The 17,313-nt window shown below is 41.3% G+C and overlaps 1 protein-coding gene and 1 pseudogene across 1 annotated transcript in view; both read left to right on the plus strand.

Annotated features, from left to right (window-relative positions):
- The window catches only part of PLPP4 (phospholipid phosphatase 4), a 142,448-nt gene that overhangs the window by 98,197 nt on the left and 26,938 nt on the right, over positions 1 to 17,313 (plus strand). The gene's annotated exons all lie outside the window — the stretch shown is intronic.
- Positions 66 to 818, plus strand: LOC102401534 (annotated as a pseudogene).

A 17,313-nucleotide genomic window follows, 5' to 3' on the forward strand; every position in this document is an offset into this window, starting at 1 on the left:
TTCTGCCCCCCTTGCCCAGCTCTCAAGAGGCTCAAGTCATCTCCCCCAGCAGGTGGGGCCTGGTTGTGGAGGAGGAAGGCATGAGGCTCTGCTTTGCCCAGCTCTGGGAGCACACCACTGCCCCAGCCACAGGGTCCGTGTGTGCCTCGGGCTATGACCTGTACAGGGTCCAAGATTACACAATACCACTGATGGAGAAAGTCCTTGTGAAAACCAACATTCAGATAGCTCTTCCTTCTGGGTGTTATGGGAGAGAAGCTCCACATTCTGACTTGGCAAAACATTTCATAGAGGTAGGAGTGTCATAGATGAAGATTATAGAGATGTTGGTGTTGTTCTGTTTAATTTTGGCAAAGAAAAGTTTGAAGTCAAAAAGGGTGATTGAATTGCACAACTTATTTCTGAATGGATATTTTACCCAGAAATTGAGGTAGTTCAAGCTTTAGATGACACTGAAAGGGGTTCAGGAGGTCTTGGTTCTACTGGAAATAATTAAAATTTATGCCAAGAACAGAAAGTGAAAAAAAATGTACTTTGCCTTGAAAATCAAGGCTTTGCTTAACGTGAAAAAGGAAAAAAACAAAAACAAAAAACCCCAAAAAACCTCCCAAAGATGTGGTGAGTATTGAAAGGGATAAAGTCTGTGAAGCCAGTTGTACTATGCTGAGCACCCAGTAGGTGCTTTGTGACTGTATCCTCTCTCTGACTCCTCCTGCAGAGCTGGTTAATCCTGATAATGCCTGCAGAGACCAAGATGACACTGTGGGTGAGGGTCCTTTCTGCCTGGAAGCCTGGAGTGGGGCCTGGGGGCTGGGAACTGGGGACTCCTGGGAGGAGAGACCAATGAGCTGCTTTACTCCAGAGCTTTGGCCTTCCTGAGTCTTCGCTTGTTTTTGTAAGCAGACATATTCAGAAGTTAAAATTTATTTGTGAGCATCTTTGTGCGTATTTCTGCCAATAAATGGATTCAACTTCAGTTGGTTTTCTCTCATAGGATTATCTCCCTCAGTTTTCCTGACCATAAGAATCTCTACAGTTTTTCATCAAAAACAAGACAGAAAGGGGAAGAAAGGAGGAAAAACACATTGCTTTCTTTATGGTTCATTTACTAGCTAGAGGCTAGGGGAAACTTGACAGGCTTCGGATCCCATGGTGATTAGTAACTTTGTTAAAAAAAAAAAATATATATATATATATATATGGCTTATATTTTTGTCCTTCACTAATATGGCTTTTTGATTAAATGTTCAGGTTTCTGGCCTGGATATTCTTTACCACAGCTTACAAATAAGACAAGAGTCCATTTACTTTCTTTCAATATTACTCCCTTCTGGAAAAGAAGAAAAGTGACTGGCATTTGCTGACTGTGTAGAGCCAGGGAGCCCAGTGAAGAACTGCCCATGTCTTATGGTCAGAGGGTTGTCTCCTCCTGTTGTTAGGATTTAGCTATAAAATCCAGAGGGACTTCCCTGGAGGTTCAGTGGTTAAGACTCCGTGCTTCCAATGCAGGGATGCAGAGGGTGCCGGTTTGATCCCTGGTCAGGGAACTAAGATTCCACATGACCGAACAAAGCGAAAAAGAAAAACAAGTGAGATGCTGCCACATATGTCATGATCTGGCCTTTGTCATATCTTAGGTAGAATTCCAAATGCCCTGTAAGTATTTCAGAAAGTATTCATTTGCACATTTCTTTAGTGATTCAGCCATTTATTCAACCTGTGTTTCGTGGAGACCTACTATATGCCAGGTCTGCTTGTGGTGCGAGAGGAGGCAGACACCATTCCTGTCCTAGCAGCCTTTACAGAGCACGACCTCAGCAAGCCATATGGTGCCTTAAGCCCATCAGGATAAGGTGTCTCTTGCTCCCGGCAGATGCAGTCCCGGGTACGGAGCATCGTCAGTGAAAGCAGGTGTCCTTCATCAGGTGGGAGCCCTTGGGCAGTGAGTATTTTGAACAACCATTCTTGGCAGCCCTGATGGACAGCAGTGGACATTAAACAAATTACTACTCAAATAGACACTTAATTACAAGCCTGACATATACAACTAAGGAAAGTACCTAATGCATAATTATTAAGGAGTGTCTCTTACATAATCAGAGGTGTCTGGGACAATTCGGAAGGAGGAGTGCATGAGAACATTTCTCATCAGAAGAACCCCAAGTGTCCCCACCCATCGTCTTGGTGCCTGTGGGAAAGAGAGCCAGGGCACTTAGATAAGTTTAAGACTTTTGGATTTCTGGTCTAACCACTTATTCGATTAGAGCATTTATTTATTTTTTTATGTTCATAACTATGCATTGCTGACTGTCCAAAGAATGCCATTTTAAGACCTATCATGGAGTAAAAAATGATAAATTTGCTTTTGTAACCATTAGATTTCTCTACATAAATAATTTCATACTTAAGAGCACTTTAGTATGAGTTATGATAGAAAGAGAAGAATTATTTTCAGATTCAGACAGACCTGAGTTTGGCCTGGCTCCATTACTTTGTAATGATGTGATCTTGGGCAGATTGCTTCATGAGTTTCTGCCTCAGTTTACTCATCTGTAAAATGGGATTTCTAATGCCTATCTTTTAAGATGTGGGGAAAATTAAACGTGATGATTTAGTGCCCATTCCCCCTTGATCTCTGACTCTGGGAAAGATCAGAAGATGCTGGTCTCTGTCCCTTTGGCAGCAATGGGAAAGCAAGAGCGAAACAAAACAGAATCTGGCCAAAGTGTGTTGATTGAAATGTGTTTGTTTCTTACATTATACCACAGCAGACTACAGATGCATCCAGTTGAGTTCCCTACTGAAAGATGAGTGTTTTTGATTATTGCATCCTTAATACCGTCCTTCATGGCATGTGTTTTGCTGTGAGATTCGTGCAGTATATTCAGTCAACATACTCCTCTTGCAGCGGTTCTCATGTCTACACCTACGGTATTAATTTGATTCTATATACAGATCTATCTGGGGTTCCCAGGTGACTCAGTGGTAAAGAATCCGCCTGCAATACAGGATACACGAGTTCGATCCCTGAGTCAGGAAGATTCCCCCGGAGAGAGAAATGGCAACCTACTCCAGTATTCTTGCCTGGGAATTTCATGGCCTGAAGAGCCTGGCGGGCTACAGTCCGTGGGGTCATAAAGAGTCAGGCACGACTGAGCAACTAAACAACAGATCTATACCTTCAGAAACTCACTGTCTTACAATTTTTTAAAACAAAAGTAAAAAGTTAAAAAAGATTTCTCTGATCATGGCCTCCTGTGTATTTAAGAATTATGGCGTGCCACTTAGATCCTTCTTAAAAACCAGGATGTGTTTCAAAGAGCCTCCCTTGAGCCAGGCTTCTGGACAAGGCCAAATCAATGACCACAGCATGGCACACTTGCCTGATGGCCGCAGACTGAGAAGTGAGAGGCCTGCTGGAGATGCATTTCCTAGAAGGTTGGTGAACAGTTGCACCCACATCTAGAAAGTTCACAGCAGCAGGGATACCAGAGTGCAGTCAGCCAGAATGTCAGCCAGCATGGGCCCAAGTACCAACCACCAGAGACATAGCCTGACCTTAGACCATGGGATTGGAAGTCATCATCCACTAAGTCATCCATTGTTTTCCTCATTGGATGGCGGCTAAAGCTGAAGCACAGTTCTCAGTTCTCAAAGTGAATAACATGATTTAGGGAAGCAGTCGCTTGAGATGGCAAAGGAAGCCTCTGAGTAGGGCTGGGATGGTAGTCCTAACCAATTGAAGTCAACCTGGGAACCACTGGTTGTTACTCAGCCTCCTTCAGTCTCTTTATGACAGATGGGATTTGCAATAGCACAGGCTAGCAGTGAAAGTTCATTGCAGAGGAGCTGGCCACCTCCCCAAGGAGAGAAGAGGTGCCTTTGGAGGCCTTCATGCTATTAACTGGTGGCTCAGAGGGTAAAGCCTCTGTCAACAGTGTGGGAGACCTGGGTTCGAGCCCTGGGTTGGGAAGATCCCCTGGAGAAGGAAATGGCAATCCACTCCAGGACTATTGCCTGGAAAATCCCATGGACAAAGGAGCCTGATAGACTACAGTCCATGGGGTCGCAAAGATTCGGACACGACTGAGCGACTTCACTTCACTTGGAGGCCTTCGGCCCAATACAGGAATGTATAAGCCTCGTGACTTTGTAGAAGTATATTTAGTTTCTTTCATGCATCCAGCCCATATGTGCCCTTTTTTCTCACTTGCTGCTGAGAAATTAACTGGTAAAAGCTTTTCATATGGTAACAATAACCACAAAACTCACTGCCATGTGGCTGTCCTCGATGCTTTATCTCGTCCCCAACATTACAAACAGACCCCCGATTGGATTTGATGGTGGCTCAGTCAGTAAAGAATAAATCTGCAATGCAAGAGATATGGGTTTGATCCCTGGGTTGGGAAGATCCCCTGGAGAAGGAAATGGCAACCCACTCTAGTACTCTTGCCTGAGAAATCCTGTGGACAGAGGAGCCTGATGGGCTACAGTCCCTGGGGTCGCAAGAGTTGGATGGACATGACTTAGCGACTAAACTACCACCATTGCTAGACTACCCTGATTGTTGGTAAATGATGTCTTCATGTCCCAGAGTCTTCAAAAATTCTTCCATGCATCTGTAACACTCACTTGGATTGAGTTTTTCTTCCCCTAGAGGCAGTCAGTATGTCTTTCCTGTTCAGACAGCACTGTCCTTACCTGTTGGCATCACTGACTCGATGGACATGAGTTTGAATAAACTCTGGGAGTTGGTGATGGACAGAGAGTCCTGGCGTGCTGCAGTCCATGGGGTCGCAGAGTCGGACGTGACTGAGTGACTGAACTGAATTGAACTGATCCTTACCTGTAGATGGTGAAGGCAGAGGACGGGTGGAGCCCAGGTGACCTTGGTACCCTCACAGCTGCCTGGCACAATCTCCTGCCTGTGTGGGTGCCAGTGTGGTTAGCAGGCTCCAGCTCTTTCCAACCACCACAAGTCTGTTCCTACATCCTTGTTCTATTCAGTTCAGTCACTCAGTCGTGTCCGACTCTTTGAGACCCCATAGACTGCACATGCCAGCCCTCTCTGTCCATCACCAACTCCCGGAGTTTACTCAAACTCATGTCCATCAAGTTGGTGATACCATCCAACCATCTCCTTCTCTGTCGTCCCCTTCTTCTCCCACCTTCAATCTTTCCCAGCATCAGGGTCTTTTCAAATGAGTCAGTTCTTAGCATCAGGTGGCTAAAGTATTGGAGTTTCAGCTTCAGCATCAGTCTTTCCAATGAATATTCAGGACTGATTTCCTTTAAGATGTACTGGTTGGATCTCCTTGCAGTCCAAGGGACTCTCAAGAGTCTTCTCCAACACCAGGGTTCAAAAGCATCAATTCTTTGGTGCTCAGCTTTCTTTATAGTCCAACTCTCACATCCATACATGACCACTGGAAAAACCATAGCCTTGACTAGATGGACCTTTGTTGGCAAAGTAATGTCTCTGCTTTTTAATATGTTGTCTACATTGGTCATAACTTTTCTTCCAAAGAGCAAGCGTCTTTTCATTTCATGGCTGCAGTACATCTTTGTGAACTCTAGGATTTCTTGACTAAGGAAATAAATGTCAAAGCAGAGGAGAAAGCATAGCTCTATAAGGACCCATTATTAGATAAACAGAAATGGCATGATTTTTTATTAAATATAGCATGGCATAATCTTGTAAGTGACATTTCCCAGCCTCATCAATCATAATTTTTGAAGTGAAGGTTAAAAATTTTATTAAAAAATAAACAATTGGCAATTTAGAGAAGAAACCCAGTAGGAAAATGATTGATCATCAATAAGTAAAAAAAAAAAACAAAAACCAAAAAACTACATTCATGTAGATTTGGCCAAAATATTGCTTTCTGTAATTTTCATCAACAGTAATATTTTATTCAGTGCTATGTGATGCTTCTTGGCCATGTGAAAAAAAAACCAAGGGACATTTTTTCCTGTTACTTTCCTTTTTCCGGCTACATCTAGGCCAGTTTCATGAAGACAATACCTTTCTAAAGGTAGGCTGCTCGAGTGCTGATAATATGATCCTGAATCATTTGTTCATGGAAACTTCATGGTTGAGTGGAAAGTTCATGGGTGTTAGAATCAGAAGGACACGACTGTGAATCCGAACTAGTTTTTATGACCTTGGTAATTGCTTAATTTTTCTAAGCTTTGGTTTTCTCATCTTTCAAATGGATGCAGTAATATTTCATAATGTTACTGTGAGGATTGTATCACTTAACTTTTAAAATATGCTAATTTTAAAATTTGCTTTAGCTACGTTCTATTAAATTTAAGGATAATATGTACATATGGTCCAAGATGGTTGGTATTATACTTGGGGGATTGATATAGATGCCAACTGTTGGATAATGAATTTCTAGTTCTAGTCATGAGGGAGAAACTGGTATTGGATTTGCCCTTATTGTTATTTTTAAGGTTAATAAAATTGATAAGCTTCCAGCAAGACTAATCAAGGGAAAAAGAGAGATCACACATATTATCAACATCAGGAAAAAAAGATGAGCTACTCTTATAGATGCTAAATACATTAAAAGGACATTAAGGGGATATTGTGAAGAAATTATGCCAATAAATTCAACGATGTATGTAGAATGGTCAAATTCTTCACAAACCACTGCTCACTAAGACTGATTTAAAGATGAAATAGGAATCGAATTTGTAATTGAATGCTTCTGTAGAAAGAAATCTCAAGGCTCAGATGGTTTCACTGGTATCTTTCATCAAACATTTAAGGAGAAGTAATATCAATCTTACACAAAACTTCAAAAAAAAAAAAAAGAAGGTAGAAAAGAAGGGAACATGTCCCAGCTGGTTCTGTAAGACTATACAGATAAGGTTATAGACTAATTCTGATAACATCTGACAAAGACATTGCGGGGAAGAAAAATTATAGGCCAAATATCTCTCACGAACATAGACACAAAATTCTTTAATAAAATTTCAAGTCAAGTCCAGTAATAAGTAAGAAGGAATTGGAATTTATCCTAGGAATGCAAAGTTGATTTAAAAATTAAAAATCAATCATTGTTATTGACTAAATTATCAAAATGTAGGAAAAAATCATATTATCAATAGACATAGAAAAAGCATCAGCCATCCATAATTTTCCAAAAATTCTTCTTTCATTAAAGTAGAAATAAAATGGAACTTCTTCAGTTTGATGAAAGGCGTCTGTGAAAAATATACTACTAACTTAATGATCAAAAGCTTTTCTTTTATGATTGGTAACATCATAAAGGCATGTCCATTTACTATAATTTTTCATTTAATTATATAAAAATATAAAACTGTATCTATTAAAAATTGTGATGGTTGTTCTGGTCAGTACAATTAGGCAAAAAGAAAATAATAGGCAAAGAAGTAATTTTTATTTTATTTAAATAATTTGATTATTTATTTAGAAAATCCTAAGAAATCTACAAAATATATTAGAATCAATAATTGAATTTTGGAAAGTTATAGGATAAAAGGTTAATATAAAAATCAGTTTTATTTCTGTATAACAGGAAACAATTATAATAGAAAATGCATATTTTAAAAGTCCTATTTACAGCAGCATCAATTTATGAATACATAGGAATAAACTTTTTGACAAAGGTGCCAAGGCATTTCAGTGGCAAAAGTAAAAGTTTAAAATCAGTAGACCAGAAAACCTGAATAAAATTATGAATAAATTTAACCTTGACAGCTACTTCACACTATATGTAATAATTCAAAACAAATTATATACTGAGACTTAAATCAAGAAGATAATGTAGAAGAATGTCTTTGGTACTTTGAGCTGTCGTTTTTGAGATTGCATCCAAGTACTGCATTTTGGACTCTTTTGTTGACCATGATGGCTACTCCATTTCTTCTGAGGGATTCCTGCCCACAGTAGTAGATATAATGGTCATCTGAGTTAAATTCTCCCATTCCAGTCCATTTCAGTTCGCTGATTCCTAGAATGTCAACATTCACTCTTGCCATCTCCCGTTTGACCACTTCCAATTTGCCTTGATTCATGGACCTGACATTCCAGGTTCCTATGCAATATTGCTCTTTACAGCATCGGACCTTGCTTCTATCACCAGTCACATCCACAGCTGGGTATTGTTTTTGCTTTGGCTCCATCCCTTCATTCTTTCTGGAGTTATTTCTCCACTGATCTCCAGTAGCATATTGGGCACCTACTGACCTGGGGAGTTTCTCTTTCAGTATCTTATCATTTTGCCTTTTCATACTGTTCATGGGGTTCTCAAGGCAAGAATATTGAAGTGGTTTTCCATTCCCTTCTCCAGTGGACCACATTCTGTCAAATCTCTCCACCATGACCCGCCCATCTTGGGTTGCCCCACAGGCATGGCTTAGTTTCATTGAGTTAGACAAGGCTGTGGTCCTGGGAAATACAAATTAAAGCCCTATTAAGATACCACTTCACAGCTATTTACTAATGGCTAAATTGAAAAAGACAGACAACATCAAATGTTGATATATGTAGATTCAAGTGGGACTCTCATATGCTGTTTATGGAAGTAGAAATTGATATAATGACTTTGTAAGTTGGGAGTCTTTTTTATGAAATCAATCGTATACTTACCCTATGATTCAGCAGGTCCATTCCTAGGTATTTACCCAACAGAAAAACACATATTCATAACAGGACTCGTACAGATGTATTTAGCAGTTTTATTTCTTTTGTTGTTCAGTCGCTCAGTCGTTTCCTACTCTTTGGGACCCCATGGACTGCAGCATGCCAGGCTTCCTTATCCTTCATTATCTCACGAGTTTGCACAAACTCATGTCCGTTGAGTCAGTGATGCCATCCAACTATCTCATCCTCTGTCACCCCCTTCTCCTCCAAGAGACCTAAACTGGAATCAATTCAAATGTTTATCAATAGGAGAATAGATAGCAAAATGGAACAAATTACAAATACATGTCACAATAGAGATGAATCTCAAAAGCATATAGGAAGAGAAGGCCAGACACCAAAGAATATATACTGTAGCATTCTGTGTATATGAGGTTCAAGAACTGGCAAAACTAGTCCATGGAGTAGAAATCAGCGTGATTGTTAGGATCAGGGGAAGAGTTGTAGATAAGGGTAGGGCTGACTGGAAAAGGCTATAATGTTATCTTTAGCAGGGGTTGGGGGTGTGCTTCTTAGAATGTCTGTGCTTTTTAGGACTTAACGATCGTAATACAGTGCATTTCACTGTGTATTAATTTAAGCTCAGTTTCAAAAAAACTAGACCAAAAAGAAAAATTTACATACTGTCTACATATTTATTAGTGAATCTCAAGGATATTTAAGAACAACTTAGTAATTGGTGAGGATTTTCACATAGCATTTATTTTAACTTGAAAAATAAGCAAGTTGTAGATTGTGATTACATTTAAGTGGCATTTGAAATGACACTGTGACATAGCAAGATGACCAGAGGTCAGTTGTCATCCACTGATATGGTTGTCCAGACCAGTGGGCTCCTATTCTGTCTTCCTTTTATTTCACTGCTTGGTCTTTCACATAGCAACGAATTGATTTTCTGCTACTCTTCTCTTTAAAAGTCTTAGCATAAAATTTCAACTCTTGGAATAAAAGTCAAGTGAATTTTCATGTTCCACAAAGCTTTGTAAAAATCTAGCCCCTGCCTAATCCTCTAGCTTCATCTCAGCCGTGCTCCACGTCAACCTACTGACTTGACAGTTCCTTGATTGTATCCAGCTCTCCCTCTCTGAGGCTGCTGTTGCTGTTTTCTACCTTGTGAGTGTTAGTCGCTCAGTGATGTCCAAGTCTTTTGCGACTCCATGGAGCCTGCCAGGCTCCTCTGTCCATGGAATTTTCCAGGTAAGAATACGGGAATAGGTTGCCATTCCCTTCTCCAGGGGATCTTTCTGACTCAGGGATTGAAGCCAGGTCTCCTGCAATTTGCAAGCAGATTCTTTACTGTCCAAGGCACCAGAGAAGCCCATTTTCCACCTTGGATACTCTCTAATGCTCTGCATATCTAGCATCTTCTCATCTTTCTGATTTACATAAAGTGGTACCTCCCTCCTTGGCCTTATCAGCCACACTGTCCCAAACGCCTGCTTATTCCTTTCCTAACACTTTTTGTAGTTTGTCATTATTTCTAGGTTCCATAAGGCCAAGAACCAAATTTTGTCTCATTATCTCAGACCTGAACATTAACATACCTGGTACATAGGAGGAACTGAATAAATATTTGTTGAAATAATGGCTGCATTATAAAACTCTCAACCTTATCATGCCAGGTGGCATTGTTTTGAGTGTGTGTATGCATGTCTCATGAAGCCTACATATTTTTTCAAAATCCTGGCAGACTAAATTCTTATTTTTTGACAAAAACTTACGTTATCATAGGGAATAAAGTCACCTTTCTCTAAACTTGGATATTTGTCTGCCTCTAGTTAGATGGGCTTCCCTCATGGCTCATTGGTAAAGAATTTTCCTGCCAATGCGGGAGACCTGAGTTCAAATCCTGGGTCGGGAAGATCCCCTGGAGAAAGAAATGGCAACCCACTCCAGTATTCTTGCCTGGGAAATCCCATGGACAGAAGGAGCCTTGCAAGCTACAGTCCATGGGGTCACGAAAGAGTCAGACATGACATAGCGACTGAACAACAATAACAGAAGTTAGGTGACCTTTCAGCTTCTTTATCTAATGGATGAAATGATGAAGCCCAAATCAGGGCAATACATCATCACCCCTTCTCTGAGTAGAAAATTGAAATCTGGTTTAATTGTAGGTCTTCGACATTTTCTATCTGCATTCTATCACTTTGACTATCAAAGAGTATCTTAGGAAGTCTAGGAATTTTATCATTTCCTGCATTCCAAATGCACATACTTTTGTGCTCATTCTCAGGAAAGCAGTCTGGTTTTTTTGTTTGTTTGTTTGTTTGTTTTTTGACTGAATTAACAAGTGACTGCTGCAGCTTCTTTTTCCTTCTTCTTCTTTTTTAGAAGAAAGTTAGTCAAACTCCATGACCCATGTCAGCACTGCAAAACACCAACCAGCTTTCACCTCTGAGCTTCATTTCCTCAAAGCTGTAGGCTTGCATCAGTGATTGGAAAGGCATATTGGCTGTGTTGACTTCCAGATCTCTTCAAGGAGCTGAGTGACAAAAGCTGGAGCTGATGGAATCAATACAGGAAAAAGTCTTTGAATGCTGCAGTGTAGGAAGCTGGGATCCCACCTCCAAAATTCCCTTCTGATTATTAATATGGTATAGACAAAGTTCCACTGCATTTGAGAAGGGTGCAGACATTGGGGTTCTCAGCATTTACATTATTATCTGATTCTTTACAAAGTTTACGAAGTTGCACAGGAAAGGTGAAGTCAGTATGCCATGAAAGGAAATGCAGAGTAATGAACTGACCATCTCTCAAATTAACCTGCTCTCAAACATCTGTTCCTTTTCTTTCCTCCTTCTTGCTCAGTTCTCACTGATTATTGGGGGTTTTAATATGACAGTACAACACAAACACATTGCAAGTTGATGATGAAGTCAAACTGCACATCTTGAGAAAGATGCAGGCTTTCATGAAGTCAGTGAAAGTGATGCTGCAGAGCCTGCCAGGTCAGACAATGAGACCAGTGAACAACTGGAAGGAGGCAAATGCAGAGAATGAGGCCAGCAGAGTTGCTTCAGAAGAGACTGATATGAATGTCAACGAATTATGAGATGTAGTTGAGAAAAAAGTAATGAATACTACTACTATTTTTGTTCAAAAAAGATCTTGCTGGTGATTTTGAGGGGTGCGTGTTGTGTTTTATGGCTGCAGGACAGGAAGTCTGGTGTTCTGCAGTCTCATCCTGTAGTCCATGGGGTTGCAAAGCGCTGGGCACAACTTAGTGACTGAAGACCAATTTTTATTTTAATTATATTAAAAAACAGGACTTCCCTGTGGCTCAAATGGTAAAAAATCTGCCTTCAGTGCAGGAGACCCGGGTTCATTCCCTGGGTCGGGAAGATCCTCTGGAGAAGGGAATGGCAAGCCACTCCAGTATTCTTGCCTGGAGAATCCCATGGACAGAGGAGCCTGGCAGGCTACAGTCTGTGGGGTTGCAAAGAGTTGGACACGACTGAGCGACTAACACACACACACAAAAAGCCATGGAAATTTGATTTCTTTTGTTCTAAAAATTAGCTTAATTGAAATTATAACTCACATTTTATTTACTATAAGATAAAATTAATTTTTATGAGTTTGAATTTTTTGAGCTGAATCTTAATAAAAGTTTTTTTGCACTCTTTAATATGAAAGTTTGCTCTTGGTTTTGAGTGGACTCGCCTTAAGTAACTTTCTGTTATTAAGGGTGCCTGTCCCTGACAGTAACCTGGATACTGTGTACCTGGGGCCTCCTTATGCCAATGAGTATTTGAGACTCCTTGAGAATCACAGAGGTGGAGAGGGAGAGGTCTGAGAGGACCAGTGCAGTGGACTGAGCTGTGACCCAGACTTGGCCATTCCGCTTGCTGTCCCCAGCACCTACACACCCCTAGATCCATAGCAGACAGATCTGCCTGCCCGCTCTGGGCAGCATAGAACCCTCAAACCTATCTTCTGGAAGTTCTGGGAATGTTGATAACCTTCCAGAGACTGGTAATTACACTGAGTACCCAATTTGAGGGACAGAAGGGAATGAGATTAGTTCTAGAAAGGCAGAAACAAACCCAGGACACCAAAACCAAATAGAACCCAAATAGAGCAGAGTCGGACAAGACTGAAGTGACTTAGCAGCAGTAGCAGCAGCAAAGCATTGATCTTTGCCTCTAGAGAAGAAAAGGGAAAACCCAAATCCAACCTTTACTCTCATAGTTAGATTGATAAAAAAAATTGACTCCGTACTGTAGTTGACCTGAGTAAAATGTTGCTGCTATTCAGTTGCTAAGTTGTGTCTGACTCTTTGCAACCCCATGGACTGCAGCACGCCGGGTTTTCCTGTCCTTCACCATCTCCCAGAGTTTGCTCAAACCCATGTCCATTGAGTCAGTGATGCCATCCAACCATCTCGTCGTCTGTCATCCCCTTCTCCTCCTGCCTTCAATCTTTCTCAGCATCAGGGTCTTTACCAGCGAGTTGGCTCTTCTAATCAAGTGCCCAGAGTATTGGAGATTCAGCATCAGTCCTTCTAATGAATATTGACTGGTTTGAATAATATAGAAACTTCCAAATGGTGAGCTGGCCCCACTCGACTTTTTCCTTAGTGTTTGAATCAGATTTTATATTGTCTTTGCGTTGTACCCAAGGCATATGGAGCTGCTTGGGTAGAAAGCACTTTGACTTCCTGTCTGCATCACAGGGACTTTATTTGGCACCTCCCCTTTCAATCTCTTATCCAAATCATCCAGGAAGACTTTAGATAGAAATAGGACCAAGGGCTCCCACAGCACTCTGGTAAAGTTCTCAGGTGTGACTTTGGCAAATGCCTTACTAAAATTAAGACCCACTGAGTGTCACTGTGGCAGGCGGAGAAAGCACGGGACTTGAGAGGTCTGACTTAGTACCTGTTTGCCTGAATGGATGGCTAGATGGCTAGATGGATGGATGGATGGAATCTGGAGTCCTATACCTATCACTTTCAGCAGTGACCCTGAGCAGGTTATTGACTTCTCCTTTATTCACATAGGAGACATTTATTGATTGCCTCTGGGGTTCCAGACACTAAATTAAGTGTTGAGGCTACAAAGGTGACTAAGACAGCGTCTCTCCTCAAGGTCTTGTAAGGTGGTAAAGACAGTAAAGGAGGGATTCTTGCAGAAGACTAACTGGCCCTGTGTACCAGGAGGCCAAGTTAGAGGTGTAGTTATCCCTGGATCTGTTGTTTGTGCAGGCTGGTGCCCTTTCCCGTCCTTGCCTTAGGAAAGTGGTGAGCACTGTTAGGAAATAACACTCCCTTCTGTGACTATTTCCAGAGACTGATAGAAGATACTTCAGTCTTTAACTTCCAGAATCTCATCGCTTCCTTAAGGCTTTCTTTAAAAAAAATTTTTTTTTAATTTATTTATTTTGGCTGTGCTGGGTCTTCATTGCTGCGTGGGCTTTTTCTCTAGTTGCATCAAGCAGGAGCTGCTCTCCAGTTGCAGGGCATGGGCTTCTCATCGCGGTGGCTTCTCCCGTTGTGAAGCACAGGCTCCAGGCTCACCGGGTCAGTAGTTGTGGTACATGGACTTAATTGCTCCTCAGCATGTGGGATCCTTCTGGACCAGGAATCACACCCATGTCTCCTTCACTGGCGGGCAGAGTCTTTACTACAGCCACCAGGAAAGCCCCAAGCCTTTATCAAAAGACAAACCAGGATATTTTCCTGCCATCAGGCTTCCAGCACCTTTCCTATTACTGCTGCTTTTACAAAAATCCCTAGAAGTAATTTTTGATCACGTGGGGAAGGGCTCTTTTGTCCTGGGGAGAAATTGTTCTTTCTCATGTGGGTAACCACAGAGAATACGGGAACTGTTAAACTATTTCTGGCCCAAGCTTCTGTTCATAGATGCAGGATGTGTTCAGATGGCATGTGCAGAATGTCAAATGGTGTGGACCTGAGGATAAAATTTAAGCTTCTATTTGCAATAGTGGGGACTCAGAAAATTCAGTCTCCTGTAGAGCATCTTGAATTAAGCATTGAGTCTTCCTACTGACTTTATACAGCTGTTTGTTGAGCTTTTACTATATTCTGGACAAGCACCAAATGTTTTACATGCATTACTTTATTTAGTCCTCAGGAAAAACTCAGGAGGTAGATATTCTTATTAATCCCATTTTGCAGGTGAGACCCAGAGGGTTAAGTCTCTTGCCCCAGGTCACAGCAGGTAAGCAGTGAAGCTAGGATTCAAACCTAAGCATTTTGATGTGACTTTGCATAACCATCTGGAGAATGGCATGGCAACCCACTCCAGTATTCTTGCCTGGAAAATTCCATGGACGGAAGAGCCTGGCGGGCTACAGTCCATGGGGTCGCCATGCCAAGAGTCGGACACGACTGAGTGACTAATGCTTTTGCCCGACTATCAATCTATTTGATGTTTAATTCAAGATATTAGTGAAGAACTCTCCCATTGATGATTCATGCAGGAAGACGCTATTTCTTTCCTTGAAAACTTGGTAACCAAAGTATTTTATGTTCATATGTGTGGGGCAGGCTTCCTTGGTAATAATTTTCAAAGAAAAATAAATAATCCAAGTCCTGGCTTAGCATATTTCTGAGCTATGCAAACCATGCAGAACATCACAACAGATGGCACAGAGTTGCAGGCCTTTGCTGCACTGAGCAGGAATAAAAGGGATGAGGTCTGTCTTTTCCCCTTTAAGAAATAGCTACATTAGAACAATAAAATATCAGCAAAGTTTGAAATCCATTCTGGTATAAGATCTGTAACAGGCAGCCTGGCCAGTTTCATTTATTCTGCATTTATTCCCATTAGAAGCCTTGAGTGTTCCCTGGGCTCACTCTTGCTAAATCAGTGTTTTCAGAATTCTCAGTGGCTTGAATTTTGTAATCTGAGAAATCAATCAAGTGCCTCGGGAGAGTGCCATGTCTTATTCTGCTCAGAGCCTCCACGCGCCTCTTGTAATTAAGTATTAGTCGGAGTTCCTTGCACTTGAATAATGAGGTGATGTTTGGGTAGGCTTCCTTTGTTGTTTTTTCTTCAGGCGCATTGCTTCTGTTTTTCTGGTTAAACAATCACTGTCATCATAAAAATGCAATGTACAGCCTGCGTGATCATGACACTCAGCGTCTCCTAAAACCAAACCCAGGACTTCAGGTTCACTCATAAGCTGTTCGAGCCAGCGCACGTAGCCTTGGCATGCAGAGCACCTGCATGGAAACACAGAGCTTTTACAGTCAAGCTTCACAGAGAAAGGAGACCAGAGTCGGGTACTTGAACTTGTCCCTCTTTTAACGGCCTGACTTGCTTGATGACCAAATGAATAGCTGTATAGTCTCTGTTACAGTGACCATGACAGTTTGGTGACTGGTTTTAATCTTGCATTTCCTCCTGGACTGTATACATTTCTTGATATCCTGCTGTTGTTTTTTAGGGATAATTTAGTTAACCATGAAAGGCATGTACAAAATCACACATGAAACATGATCTATAATAATTAATCAGATCAGATCAGATCAGTCGCTCAGTCGTGTCCGACTCTTTGTGACCCCATGAATCGCAGCACGCCAGGCCTCCCTGTCCATCACCAACTCCTGGAGTTCACTCAGACTCACATCCATCGAGTCAGTGATGCCATCCAGTCATCTTATCCTCTGTTGTCCCCTTCTCCTCCTGCCCCCAATCCCTCCCAGCATCAGAGTCTTTTCCAATGAGTCAACTCTTCGCATGAGGTGGCCAAAGTACTGGAGTTTCAGCTTTAGCATCATTCCTTCCAAAGAAATCCCAGGGCTGATCTCCTTCAGAATGGACTGGCTGGATCTCCTTGCAGTCCAAGGGACATTAAGGCTTCCCAGGTGGCACAATGGTAAAGAATCCTCTTGCCAATGCAGGAGATGCAAGAGATGTGGCTTCAATCCCTGGATGAGGAAGGTCCCTGGAGAAGGAAATGGCAACCCACTCCAGTATTCTTGCCTGGAAAATTCCATGGTCAAAGAGCCTGGCAGACTGCAATCCATGGGATCACATAGAGTTGGACATGACTGAGCACACACACACACACAAACACAGACAGATATTATTATTGTTAAATGATATCAATAAATGTTAAGTAATAATGAAAAACAGATGCTGGTGTACCCACCACTGGAATTAAAACATAGAATCTAACTGTAGTCTTAGAACTCCTGTCTCATCCCCACCACCCTTGCCCCCACCGCCTGGCTTATTGTTTTTACTCACACTGTAGCCATTGTCTTGAAATTTTAAAACTAATTTATTTGCTTTTTGAGATAGTTTTACACACACACACACACATTCCTAAATAATATATTACTTGGTTTTGCCTGGTTTTGATGGAGTCATACAGAATGTATTTTTGTGACTTGTTACTTTTGCTCACCACTGTTTTTGAGGTTCTTCTGTTTATTGATGTATGTACCAGGAATTTATTCATGTTCATTGCTTTATGGTATCCCAAGACATGGCCATACCACAGTTTTTAAAAAATTGTTTTAATGTTAATGAAAATTTGGCTCATCTCCAGTTTGGACCAGTTATGAACAGTGTTGCTATGAACTCTTTTCTGCAAAAATAATTTCTCAGATGTATTCCTAGCAATGAGATTTCTGGGGCATTTGCTCATCTGTGGCTGTA

The sequence above is a fragment of the Bubalus bubalis genome, chromosome 23, assembly GCF_019923935.1.
Source record: "Bubalus bubalis isolate 160015118507 breed Murrah chromosome 23, NDDB_SH_1, whole genome shotgun sequence".
NCBI lineage: Eukaryota > Metazoa > Chordata > Mammalia > Artiodactyla > Bovidae > Bubalus > Bubalus bubalis.